Source organism: Balaenoptera borealis, assembly GCF_965194805.1.
Source record: "Balaenoptera borealis genome assembly, chromosome: 9".
Classification (NCBI taxonomy): Eukaryota; Metazoa; Chordata; class Mammalia; order Artiodactyla; family Balaenopteridae; genus Balaenoptera; species Balaenoptera borealis.
The window spans coordinates 2873905-2887757 of NC_138873.1; the positions used below are offsets into that span (position 1 = coordinate 2873905).

The window sequence follows — 13853 nt, forward strand, 5'->3', positions numbered from 1 at the left end:
TACAGCAGGAGTCACTGGGACATAGATGGAGGAAGGGAAGGAAGGAAGGAAGGAGGGAAAGAAGGAAGGAAGGAAGGGAGGGAGGGAGGAAGATATGGCTCAAATGGAAAGAATTCATAGAAAACCAAGTAGGGGACAACAGAAAATCCACACCTAGGGACTTCCCTGGTGGTTCAGTGGTTAAGAATCTGCCTTCCAATGTAGGGGACACCGGTTTGATCCCTGGTCGGGGAACTAAGATCCTGCATGCCTCGGGGCAACTAAGCCCCCGTGCCACAACTCCTGAGCACATGGGTCGCAACTACTGATCACACGGCACAGCAGAGGATCCCGCCTGCTGCAACTAAGACCCAAAGCAGCCAAAAATATAAATAAATAAATAAATAAATATTTTTTAAAAAAGAGAAAACCACACCTAAAAGTGTTACAGCAAAACCCAAGAATATCAAATGAAAGGAGAAAATTCTAAAAGCTTCCAGAGAGAAAGAATGAATCATCTGTAAGTGGGGTGACTAAACCACCCGTAGGCAAGCAGAGCGTATGTCTCAGTTTACGCAGGGTCTTCCTGGCTTACATCTACCGCCCAAGCTTAATTACTGGTAGTGCCCTCTTCACTCTCAAATGTGTCCTGGTTGAACGATAAATTTTATCTTCACCCTAACCTATAAAGGAGTAAGACACAGACTGGTAGGAAAATGGTACAAGGGGATACTGGTGTAATGGTTTTAAAGTAGTAAAAGTAAAGAACTTTGAATGTCAGATTTTTTTATCCAAATTGCCACTCAGATGTGAGGATATAAATATTCTCACTCATATAAAGCCTCAAAAATATTATCACACAGTGGAAATGCTCTTGAAGGAAGGATTCAGACAAGAAAAGAGACAAATGCAGGAGATTGCTATAAGAGGTATGGAATTAAGGATAATCAAATGCTTAGGTAAAGTCCCCTATAGGACCCAAGTGGGAAACAGACTGTCCATAACAGTCTAGAACTAAAATATCAGCACTATGGGTCTGAGGGAAGAGGGAGACCAAGGGACATGATCGTGGGCAAAAAATCCTGAATTATAAGGGTACAATAAGATATTTCTAAGTTTACTACTACAGGTAAATATGCATAATTATAGGTTTTAAAGAGAGGGTAGCCACAGTGAGAACAAAAATATAATGTTTAACTTTTTAAACTGGCAGAATACTCAAAATGACCAAAAGAAAACCTAGGATTGAGCAAATACGTAAATACACCACAGATGATGAAAGCCAGGTTTCTCACTGTCAGAAAAAGATGTTATGAGTCAGGCAAAGGGGAGGACAGGATGAATGGGAGGTGTAAGAATAAACTCATGGTGTCTATATATTGACCCAGTTCTGTCTGCTTGGGTGGCTGAGAGGCAAGGACACCCAGGGGCAGTGAGCACACCTAGAGCTCAGATACTTGTTTCTAAGTATGAGTTTCCAATAAAAGAAACAGTACTCCTTGGAAAATGGTCGACTCCAGCGTGGGGTTAGGAAAACACATGATGAGCTTGGAACATTTTTATGGTGCCAGAAATTAAGGAAGTGCTGAAAAAATCATGAGGGCATGTTGAAAGAACACAGGAGCCTGCTTGAAGAGCCCCAGTGGCCAAATCTGGGACAATTTTGGCAATAAAATAATGATAGTAATTACTAATCCATAGAATAAAATCAATACCCATAAATCCATAGTCATATCAATGAAGAATGAATGAATGAATGGATGAATGAATGAATGAACACACACACACATACATACATACATGCATACAGCAGAGAAGGGACAGTTCTTCCTTATAGTAGAATTACAAAGGTAAATGTAAATGATGGAAAGAGAAAAGTTCCCTTAGGCCGACACCACAGTAATAATGGGCCTAGGCCAGAAGCATCTATTGGTGCTAAACGTGGTGGGTGTGAGCATGATGAGAAATCACAGTTGTAGTCTCAACACATCTCCTCCAAGGTGTGCACCGATTACACATGGGAAAACAGGGGCTCTACAGCGAGGACACGCGGCTGACGCCACCGGAGTAAAGTTAACAGAACAGTCGTCCCTCATTACCCGAGGGTGATTGGTTCCAGGACCCCCCTCGGACACCAAAATCCACAGGTGCTCAAGTCCCTTGTATACAATGGCGTAGTATTTGCATATAACCCATGCACATCCTCCTATACTTTAAATCATATCTAGATAACTTACAATGCCTATTAAAATGTCAATGCCATGTAGTTGTAAGTACAATGTAAATACTATGTAAATATTTGCTGGCACCTGAAACTTAAGGTTTGCTTCTTGGAACTTTCTGGAAAAATTTATTTTTAATGTTTTCATTCAACCTCAGTTGGTTGAATCCACCAGATTCGGAACCCATGGATATGGAGGACCGACTGTGTCTGTAATAAGACATATCAACACACGTCTTTCCTGACCGGATGCACTGAGAATTCTGCAGTATTCTTGCCCCAAAATGCGTAAGCTCAGTGTAATTCTGAGGAAATATCAGATTAGCCCAAAGCAAAGGACTTTCTACAGAATCACTTGCCAGGAATCTCCCAAAGTGCTCAGGTTGTGAAAGAGGAAGGAAGCCTGCAGACCCGCTAGGGGCTGAGGAGCCATGGCTGCTGAACCCATTGGGACTGGGTCCCAGACACAAAGAAGCACGTTAGGGGGACAGTTGGAGAAACACGAATAGAGTCTACAGCTTAGTTAATGGTATTGCATCCACGTTAATTTCCTGGTTTTGTCCCTGCGGTCTGGTGATGTAAGATGTCAACATTAGGCAGAATTAGGGGAAGGGTATGAGCAAACTCTACTACGTTTGCAATATTTTTTCAAGTCTAAAGTTATTCTGAAAGGAGACTCCTGAAGGACAAAGATGAGCTACTATAAAAATTATGGCATTATAATAACAAGTGTATAGGAAGCACTTAAGATGCTCTGGGTACTTTACATACCACTATGTTCCCTCTTCCACGGATAGAGACTAGACACAAAGAGGTTAGATAGCTTGTCTGAGATCAGTCACACAGCAAGGGGCTCAGGGTTTGAACCCAGGTCTTTAAGACCAGAACCCACCACCCAACCACTAAGCAACATGGTCAACCTCAGTCCCCAGTAATCGTGGAACGTTCACCTAAGACAAGTTCTGACGCGTTAATTGCCGGTAGTCGCAGCAGCGAAGACGTTTGTCTTATTTTACCTGATCTCAGCTCAAGTTCCATAAGAAGAGTACAGGCATCTGCCGTCCAGCTGGAGTTTTCCTAACTGGAACGCAGATAACACACAACGGTCAGAGAAAATAATTTTCATCCTGTGGAAGCAATACAACCAGTACGAGAGGAAGTCCTTCCAGAAAGCCTGGGGCACAGAGCTGCCTTCCCAGGTGCAGGCCTAACCCTCTGCGCTTTCTCCTGTTTACACTGGCACTCGTGGGCTGGTCCCCAGGCAGAAGTGCAAGATCAAGGCCAAAAGAGATAAAGGGGATGGAGGCTCCTAAATATGACTTAGAAAGAAAGAGAAGGGCGGGGGGGGGAGGGAGGGAGGGAAGGAGGGAGGAATTTGCATGTCGTTGTCCGTTTTAGCAGCCAATTAAATATTTGGGGTTTTCAATAAAATACACAAATCAGTAAGACTGCCTACGCCCTCCACCTGTCTGCAGGGAGGACGCTGCTCTTCCTGTTTTAACTTGCGACGCCCCAGGGACACAGTCACTGGGCTGGGCTGGAGGAGACTCTGCCCCCGACTCTGGGGAGCAAGGAGCACCTGAGGGAGAAGGTGGAAACCAAGACACCTGCTTCTCCTCCCGGATGCAGGTAGATCCCAAAGCGGCTTTGCCCTCCTCGGCTCTCTCCAGGCTTGAGACTCTTTTTTGGCCAAATTACGCCCCCTTGTGGCCTCACAAGATTCAGACCCTGAGGTCATGGAGTTGTGATCTGTGTTCAGCTAATGTGTGTTGTAAGGAATGTAACAACACCTTTAAAAACACATACATCCTACTTATTAGAATCTCCCTCTCACCTCCTAACATATACATGAAAACCTAGGACAAAAAGCTCATGCGTTTCTCAGATTTAGCGTCTGGGCCAGTTCAGGCAGGGGCCAAGACTGTCTGGAAAAAGGGCTTTAGATTGTACAACTTTTATTTTTTTGTTTGTTTGTAACCAACCCTTCTGCAAGAGTGATTAACAATGAAATTGATGCAAAAACAAATCTACCCCTTAACCACCTTCTGCCTCCGTAAGTATCTCTGGACAGGAAACGCAAGTGGTGAGTGAAGAAGACCCTGCGTGTCAGGAAGGATGCCTGGGGACCATCCTCATGACCTCTCTCCCACTCAGGCCGAGCAAAATGAGCCAGTCTCGTCACCAGCGGTCTGTTGATGTGGGTGACATTTGCTCAGCTCTTAACCAGCTGTAAGACTGCAAGAATGTTACTGAATGAGGATGCTTGCCTTATTTATTTAAAAAGGAGGAAAGATGAGATAATTTCTAGTGAACTGCCTGAGTTATAACTTTTTGTTCGTTCATTCATGCAAAAAATATTTATGGAACATTTACTATGTTACATGACTTTGCCAGACTCTGGGAATACATAAAGAAAAAAAAAAAACAGAATGACATAGATGTGGTACCTGAGTTCAACAAGTTTACCCTGAGGGGAGATGTTCCCCCTCTTCACTGGGAAGAGTGTACAATGTCATGGGCAGGGATACCACAATCACAAGTCCAAACTCTGATCCTAGGAAAACCATGCAAAGGGCTGAGGAAATCACATTGTACCTGCTCAAACACCTTATAGCTTATGGAAAAATGACCCCCTACTTATTGCAATACACCAACCGCCGGGTAAAGCTGGAGAGCCCCTGTGGACATTTAATCCAGGTATACAGGTGTGCTCCCATGGCTAAGGTTCTAGAAGGATCATTGAAAGGCTAGTTAGAAAACTAGTGCACACAACTCTTGGATTACCCTGGCTTTTATAATAATTGTCACAAATCATCCCATTTACATCAACAGAAACTCATATAAGCACCTAGAATGGACAGTTTGCCGTTTAACTTTTTAGGCACTTTTATCAGCATCAGTTATATTTCCTGCACTTGCAAGAGCTTTTTATACAACATATGAAAAGTCCCTGCCTAAATTTCTGTAAAATACATTCACTGTTCTGATGATAGGAAAACAAAGACAGACTTGACAATCGTGACAGACGTCTAATACATTTTCTGAAGTTGAAATATGCATTATTTTGGCGTAAAGATAGTTTGCAATTCAGTCAGCCCGTGTAATGGAGTACCAAGAAAGAGAGTGCTGGGTGCTAAGTGAGACCCCAGCTCATGCATCTTGGACGTTAATATTCTTTGTAGCAGCACAAAACAGATCTTTCCTTTTAATCTTTGATTATCTTAACACAAATTTGCAATTCATTTTCTCATCCAGGGAATAGAATTTCCAAAAGATGCAATCAACGAAAAGTGCATGAAATAATGTTATTTCTAAGCAGAGACATGAAGTAAAAAAACAGCAACAGAAAACCTGCACAAGATCACAGCAACTAAGAGACCAAGCTGGAATATAATTATAGGTTTATCCAAATAAATGACGCTAATATCCATCATCACTGAGCAAGCATGCGGTATGTAGCAGGCGCAGTCCCAGATCTCTACTTGCATAGTCTCATCGAATCCTTACAACATCCCTATCATGTCGGTACTATTATGATTCCCAATTTACAGAGAAGAAAAAGGAGACAGAGACAAACACGAAGCGAACGGGTCATATGAAGTGACAGGATTCAAACAGAGACCCAACGTTGGTATAAGCGGTGCCCGAGCTGTCTGTAAACTGACTTCCTCTTCAACCAAACCAGCTTCTTTTTTTTTTTTTTTTTTTTTTTTTAATTTATTTATTTATTTTTGGCTGTGTTGGGTCTTCGTTTCTGTGCGACGGCTTTCTCTAGTTGCGGCGAGCGGGGGCCACTCTTCATCGCGGTGCGCGGTCCTCTCACTATCGCGGCCTCTCTTGTTGCGGGGCACAGGCTCCAGACGCGCAGGCTCAGTAGTTGTGGCTCACGGGCCTAGTTGCTCCGCGGCATGTGGGATCTTCCCAGACCAGGGCTCGAACCCGTGTCCCCTGCATTGGCAGGCAGATTCTCAACCACTGCGCCACCAGGGAAGCCCCCAAACCAGCTTCAAGGCCTCAGGGGTAAGGGTCTAACTCAGCGCTCTCTGTCCCCACACGAGTCCCCCTGTGGCCAATAAACCTTTCTGGCCACGGCAGCTTTACCTGCATCTCCCCGCCCCATTCACACTGGTCAGCTGGCCATGGCTGCTGCTGACCGTGGCTTAGCTCCTGGCACTGACCTTGCAGTTGGCACCACGGCGGTGCTCACCTCTCCTCGGTTCCCAGGCGGACTGCCCCTCTCACACGCAAACTCGGGGAAGCCACTCGAGTGTTGCCTGAGTCCCTCTTGGGGAATGGCCGCCTCACACCAGGTCACGCCCATCCCCAGGGGCAGCTCCTATCCAGTGACAGGTGGACGCAGAAGTGGAGGCCTGGACCTTTCCCCTCACGATGGGTTGCCTCCCGGGATGGGCTCGAAGCCTCTGCCTAGACTATATGCCATCGTCTGGGTGCACACCTGCTCCTGTCACTCCCCTGCCGGGGCTGGTCCTGTGTCCTGCACACAGACACCTGCCACTCTGTCTCCGTGGGAACCCAGTCGGGGCAGGTGGTAAGGACCTGACCTGTCTGTAAGGGAGCCCCACGCAGGTGTGAAAGCCGAGGGGCTGTCACCTGCGTTTCACTGGTCAGCAGGATGGGCGCCGCATCAGAGCAGGAGAAGGGATGCCCGCCGAGGCGGGCCGAGGCTTGGGCTCTGCAGAGAGAGTTGAGATGGAGAAAGAAGAACAGAATCAATACAGATTTGGAAAGTAAGGTCTCTGGAATTTGGCAGAAAATCCTTGTTTTTATACAAGTATCCCTCCAAATCCGCCTCCTGAATAAAGCTGCCTCGGGATCTCCCTGTTTCCCCAGTGGAGGCCAGTGCTTGCACACTTCGCTATGCATATTCATCGCCTGAGGGGCCCGGTAGCGGGAAGCCCTCACTCCAGGGCCTGAGGCTCTACGCTTCCAAAAAGGTCCCAGGTGCTGCCTTCAGGGACCACGAATGTCCAAAGTTAAAATTCACCCTGTGCGGTCTTGCTTTTGTTCATTTCCGATTAAATCTCATTTCAAAAATTAATTTGTAACTTCTTCAAGGGTGAGATAGTATCTTTTTCTTCTCTGAACAAAATACCAAGTACACAACAAATGCACGTTAATCTACTAATCCCTTAAAAGGCAGATTGTGTCATTTTTAGTTGGATTGTAATTTAGTTGCACTGATACACACTCTTTTTCTATAGATTGCATCCTGGTTGCAGTTACCATGGGAACATATTTTAACCATTCGTGTAATACTGCAGTCATGTTTCCATCATCCAGTAGGGATATAGCAAATGGAGCAGGAGAAATAAATTATAAAAATGCTGGATTTACCTTTGCTTTTAAGGAAGCAACATCCAGAACTCGTTTATAGCTGGTTCATTCGTTCACAGTCGTGAGAGCGTCCCTTGCTTTGAGGGGCTAGTAAAGGAGTTTCCTGAAGACCTCAAATGGACATTAATAGGGTGACTGGAAGCTCCATTTACAGCAGAGCTGTGACCTCAGCAGGGATTTTATGGCTGACAACACCACCTGTTGACAGAAAGACAGGTAAAGAGCGTTCTGTTCTTACCTACCAGGCTCTCTGCTCTCTCTCAGGAAACAGGATTTGGGGGCGGCATTTTCTCTCCTCAAGGGGTTTGAGTTGTAAAAACTTCTCCCCAGGGGAATTCCCTGGAGGTCCGGTGGGGGAGCTAAGATCCTACATGCCTCGGGCCCAAAAAAGCCAAAACATTAAAAAAAAAAAAAGAAGTAATATTGTAACAAATTAAATAAAGACTTTAAAAATGGTTCACATCAAAAAATCTTAAGAAAAAAAAACAAAAAAAAACCCTTCTCCCCTGGAAAGACATAATCCCCAACAGATAATCATAAAAAGAATCACCTTTGTGTCTTTCTTTGGAATAACACATTTGAGCAAAATTAAGAAGCAGGATATTTTCCAAAAGAGCAGATCTTTGGGGGACACACCCCTTCACTCAGCACCCAGTGGTTCACGCGGCTCAGTGTGTGAGAAGGGAGCCTGAGGGTCAAGGCACACCGCACACCACTTAGCTCACACATGGCAAAGGTTCGGACCTTCTCCTGCTCAGTAGTGGAGTAGGCCCCGGGAGCGCCTGCGGTGGAAGAAATGCCTGGCTTATCTTGGCCGTTTGAATACTCAGCTGTATCTTTCTAGACCTCACCAGCCCGCTGAAGGGAGAGCTACACACAGGACGTGCTCAACACATAATTGTTCATTTATTGACGCCTAGATTTACTTTCTCCCCTACAATTAACTTTAGATGTCGTATGGAGGCAAATTATGTCTCAGATTCCTTAAATATGCTCTCGTTATTGTTACATATTCATTCTATAAACATCCTCTGAGCTTCTATCACGGGGTGGGGTCTGGACACGAGGCAGTCTAGTGGGATGACTGACCTCGGCCAGGCAAAGTCGGGGAGAGACTGGTGACCCTGCTTAGGGATGGACAGAGCACGAGGAGGGCTCTGGGCTCAGGCCCCGGGCCACATCGTAAAAAGTCCGGGAGGGCTCCCCGGAGGAGGAGACCCAGAGGTCAAGTGGGCATTGGCCAAGAAAGGAGGTTTGGAGGAGTTGGGGGTGGGCACTGGGGGACACGGGGAGCAAGGTTTCAAGCAACGACAACAGGCCTGTGGGCGGCCCTGCGGATGCTGCAGGCTCTGATCACGGAGGCCTGGCTAAACCTGTGGGTCTCCACGTGTGTTCACACGGTGTGCGCGCAGGCATGCACGTACGTGTGCCCCTGTATGTGTTGTGGAAAGAAAGATGTGGTGATGTGTGAGGCTGGAGGGAAGAGCCGAGGCTGGAGGGAAGAGCCGGGGCTGGGTCAGGACCAGCTCTGTGCGCTACTCTAATCTACCCTGTCCTTTACTATCACGATAGCGCCCTTTACTCTGAGGGTGGAGTGGAGTCCTTGGAGGTTTTTCAGCAGAGGAGTGAGATGAACAGATTTAAAATGACCTCCACGCCACGGTGTGGAGAACGGCTGGCCGGCTGCGGGGCCAAACTGGATTAGCTGGAGCTGACGTCGGCCATGGATTAGCTGGAGCTGACGTCGGCCACTTCTGTGCCGTGTGTGTCCTGGGACAGCGGCGTTGTCAAGCCACATGCTGTTTGTTTGCCCGCCCATCTGCCTTCCCCTGGGTGGGGGGCGGTCTGGCGATCATCTCAGGGTCCCTGCTGACCCGGGAGGGAGCGTGGCGATGGCCCCCACCTCCTGTTCCAGTGGGACACTCTTGAGTGTCGCCCTTATGGCAGCGCTTGTCAGGGCGCTCCGCTTTGTTTCCAGGGATGTGGTCGGGAGGCAGAAAGGAATGAAGGTCTCTCCATCCCCACCCCTGCACAATGACAGCTGGTCCCCACCCTCTGCCTGGGGCAGCCTCACGGCCTTAAACCAGCAACTGACTTGGTTCACTCACAGAGCGTTCTGGGGCCTCAGTCCTCAAGGAAGAAAAGCTATTGTGTTACCTTTTGTGCCAAGCTTTGCTATCAGTCCAGAGAAGGGATTAAGGCAAGCTTATGAGACAGAGTAAAGGGCCAATGATGACCTGTCACCAGCTCTATCCCAACTCATGTCCTCTGCACTCTTTCTAAGGTCCTTCTAGCCGCTCAGGGGCTCAGATTCGAGGGTAATTTCCTACCTGAATTGTCACTGGAGAGTGTCTGATACATTTTTCTACAAAGTACTGTATGAAACTTAAGAAATGGGAATAGGAAACTTGAGATGTTTTGTATTGTCTTTGTTTCAAAATGCTTAAAATGTTTCCATGGGGAAGGGTTCCCGCAGACTTTCATCAGGTGTTACCTCTCTCCTAAGGCCCCTCTTGGAACACAGCCTCTTTCACCAGGGTCAGCTGGTGAAGGGGTGCTGGTTTGTGCGTGGGCTCCCTTCGGGGCAGAGGTCTTCACGTGGGATGGAGTGGCCTCTGGGGGGTGGGCTGGCCCTGGGCTTGCCTCTGGAAAGGACCACACGTCTCCCACGGGGGACCTCAGCTTCCCTGACCGGGGGCTCTGCTGGAACTTGTTGTTGCTTCCTTCACAGGCTCCCCTGCGGGCTGGTGAAGGGACAGAGGGAGGGTGGGTGGAGGGAGGAGGGACCGATGGCAGGTGCGGAGACTCCCCTCTGGCAGGCCTGGAAGGAAGCGGGGACTCTCATCTCGGGGCCCAGGAAAGATGTTCTCAAGCTTTGCCTCTCACCACTCGGAACCGCCTCCGGCTTGTCCGGCTGCCTCGTGTTTGGACAGGCCATTGCCTCTGGAAAGCTCTGTGGCTGAGAAGCAGGAAGAGGAAGGAAGTAGGAAGCTCCCGGCTTTTGTTCTAGGATTCTGGGCACGAAGTACAGGCTTACTTCGGGCTTCCTTACAGACTGTTCACTAGGATGTGTCAGCCAAAAAAAAAAGCAGGAGGCTGCAAATAGGAAGAGTTTATTTGGGGTCCTAAGAATTGCAATTTGGGAGACAGATTCAGGGCAACCCCAAAGGAGTGTTCCAAGGAAGAGAAAGGATCAGGGGCTTCTGAAGACACAAAGCCAGGAAAAAAAGAAAACAAGCCAGGAGGCTGTTAAAGGTTTTCTGGCAAGAACCGTGATTGACAGTCACAAGTGAGAAAAGATTTGTCCTTAAGGAATCGTCAGTTGTCTTAGGGCAGGGGTCCAATAAGTAGATAGACTGTCTCAGGTTATTTTAAGGTAAGGGTCCGATAAGCATCTTGCATTTCTGGCAGGTGCTCTGGACAACTTCATCAGGTCAAAAGGTCAGATTCCATCCAGGCTGAGGCATGCACGTCACCTTCCTCCGTGGCTTCCTGGTTCCAGGTCACAGAGCTCTCTGAGCAATAATGACCCCGTTTAGATTTTCCTTCCACAGATGGGAAGGGAGACAGGGACCCAGAGCAGACGTTACACACGATGAAACAACAGGAATGGTTGGAATCACAAAACCCAGCATTCGTTCAACACTTGGCACATGGCAGGCCCTGCGCTTACACCTATAGTCGATCCTTGTCATCTGCAGGTTACGTCTGATAAAGTCGCTGCAAACACTGGTTTACGAAGACTGAGGCCCCACTGCTGCAGACACAGGTCAGGGTCCTGCGAGCCTCTGACTGCGCATTCCTCAACTGATCAACCCATAACCTTGTCTGAAGTGATTCTGTTTAAAAACTTCGTATTCAGTATGTATTATTCATTAATGTGGAACTCACAGACATCAGCCTATAACAGCCTGAACGAAGCTTCTCTAACACGTATTTTTTTTCCATAAGCCTTCTTGTGCTTAGGACACTAGACAGCACTGCAGCACGAGGCTTGGGGGCTATTTTAAACAGTGAGATCACCAACAAAAGGCACAAGTATGTGAAAAAATGTAGCAGGAAGCAGACCGCAAAAATGGTGCTTGTTTGCAGTATGAGCTGAAACCAAGGCCCGTCACTGCCTTGCTCCGCCCCAGCCGTGACGGGGAGTGCTGGGTGACTAACTTTTCACTGTTCTGCACATGTCCCGAGTGACCGCGAAAGTGCTTGCAAGTATTGATCTCGGGGTTACAAATAAATTTTGGCAAGTAGGTGAATTTGTAATATAGAACCCCTGAATAATGAGGGTCGATTGATGTATTATTTTATTGAATCCTCATAACAACCCTGCAAGATAGGAACTATTATCACCTTGATTTTCACATATCAGAAAGTGAAACAGGAGTTTAGGTTGACTTGCCCCAAACCTCACAGCTACAAAACGGGGGAGCCAGGATTCTAACCCAGGCAGTCTGACTAGGGAACCTAGACTCTTATTCAATTATCTCCATTGGGTTATGCGTTCAATAAATTTCATGTGGTATTTTTAGGAAACTAAGCTTGGCTCATAGGGCATGAGAAGTGAAAAGGCCCAAATCACATTCTTAAATCTTCAATATTACTTTCTAAGTAAAATTTCTTACACCCAGGTACAGGTTGAAAATTATGAAATTGCCCTTTTTAGGTTAAACACAATTAGACACTGGCAAATTCCATGGCTCAACTTCACATATCCTTGGAAAGCTTTCTCCCCATTAGTAATCAGTTTACTTCATCTTTTTGCATGCGGAAAACTAAAGTTACTATACTTCAAAAGGAAAAAATTTAGAGAATGTATAGATGTACTCTTTTATTACAGAAGCATAGAGGTTTATTATTTCATAGCATTTTTTCCACTCTATTTTCTGATCTTTTTAAGTTAAGGACAAAAGAATAGGATCTCACACTTCAGTATAAATAGGCCAAATATAAGTATTTTCCACCTAAAACATGCTGAACATTGGACTGTTTTATCAGAGCAAGTGTATCATCTGTTTTTCTAGGGGTCTTACCATAATGTTTTCTATCTCATTGAGATTAGGTAAAATTCTACTGAAGGCAGTAAGGATGGACAATAAAAGCCTTTGGGGCTCCACCCTTTAACTGTCACATTTTAGGGAAGGAACGGAGTAGGTGATGTAATAAAACAAAACAGTAGGCATTTCATCACGATCACACCACACTGGAAAGCAGGAGTGTATTTATGGAAAACTCCAGGATTCTCTGGAATTCTCACTGTACAGGAAGCCCTAGTTTCTCATCTCTCCTGAGCAAGGTAGAGAATAAGAGAGAAAAGAAATCACTACCGGCCGACCGAGAAGATGGCAGACTAGTGTCTCCGATAAACCACCTTATCGGGGTTTGGACGCCAGTTTCTTTTATAAAACAGAAAGGGGTTAGAGACGAGGAAGTAAAGTAAAAAGGCCATACGTTTTGCAAATAGCCCCTGGAACTGCCAGCCTGGGTGAGGGGATGTGTTAATGCCTTTTTTTTTTCTTTTTGGCAGCCATCCACAGGTGTGCAGGGTCAGACTGTCTCCCTGGGAAACGAAGAGAGGCGCTTTAGTTTAACAGTCAGGCAGAGGGGCAGGGTTCCCTGGGGCAGGCCATTTTATATGTATATGATTACACCAACAAAAGCGACGAAAAGCAAAGGCTGAAGTCAAAGAAACAGACGGAACAGGGAGTCGGATTTAGCTCTTCCCTGTTACACCACCAGCGCCCAAAGCCTGCCCCTTGTCCCCGGACTCCCTTCGAGCGGAGATGCTCGGAGACCGGCAGTTTAGAACGGAATCCCTGCCAGTACTGGCACAGGGGCCCCCAGCCTTCTTCTGTCGGGCCTGGAAGCGGGTCTAGGGCACGGGGCCTCGGGGCCGCAGTACTGGACCTGAGTCTGCAGAGCTAGACTTCTAGTCCCGGCACTGGAGCCCGGGTCCGCCGGCCTGGACGTGGGCCCGAGGCACGCGGCTTCGAGGACACTCGTGAGGATCCGCGTTCGTGGGTCTATTCATCCAACAAGCAACGGCTGTGCGCACCTCTGGGTCCCGACTCCCGGAGGTGGGAGGCAGCGACTACTAAACCCGAGCGCGGGTGATCGCGGCTCTCCGCGTCCTTCCCTGACAGCTTCCGTCCCGCGGGCCGGCGGGAAGCCAGCCCAGCGCGGACGCCGACCCCCTCGCTCCGCCGCCCGCGGCCACAGGACCCACACAGGCCGGCGGCGGAACCCGGCGCGCATGCGCACGCTGCTACGGAGGCCGCAAGGGCCGCGCCGACGCGCCGGA

At 47.5% G+C, this 13853-nt stretch overlaps 1 long non-coding RNA gene across 10 annotated transcripts in view; it reads right to left on the bottom strand.

Annotated features, from left to right (window-relative positions):
* The window catches only part of LOC309634512, a 31996-nt gene extending 18167 nt beyond the window's left edge, over positions 1 to 13829 (bottom strand). For 2 of the 10 annotated variants that reach the window (XR_014248152.1, XR_014248157.1), the window contains exons 1-4: positions 13608 to 13747; positions 10442 to 13112; positions 7556 to 7753; positions 6763 to 6893 (exon numbers count right to left, since the gene is read on the bottom strand). This is a non-coding gene — a long non-coding RNA (uncharacterized lncRNA). Of the gene's footprint in view, positions 1 to 3216; positions 3328 to 6378; positions 6894 to 7555; positions 7754 to 10441; positions 13113 to 13607 lie in introns of all 10 variants that reach the window. The other 8 variants (XR_014248153.1, XR_014248154.1, XR_014248156.1 and 5 more) reach the window with 8 other exon arrangements.
* Positions 13830 to 13853: the final 24 nt, after the last annotated feature.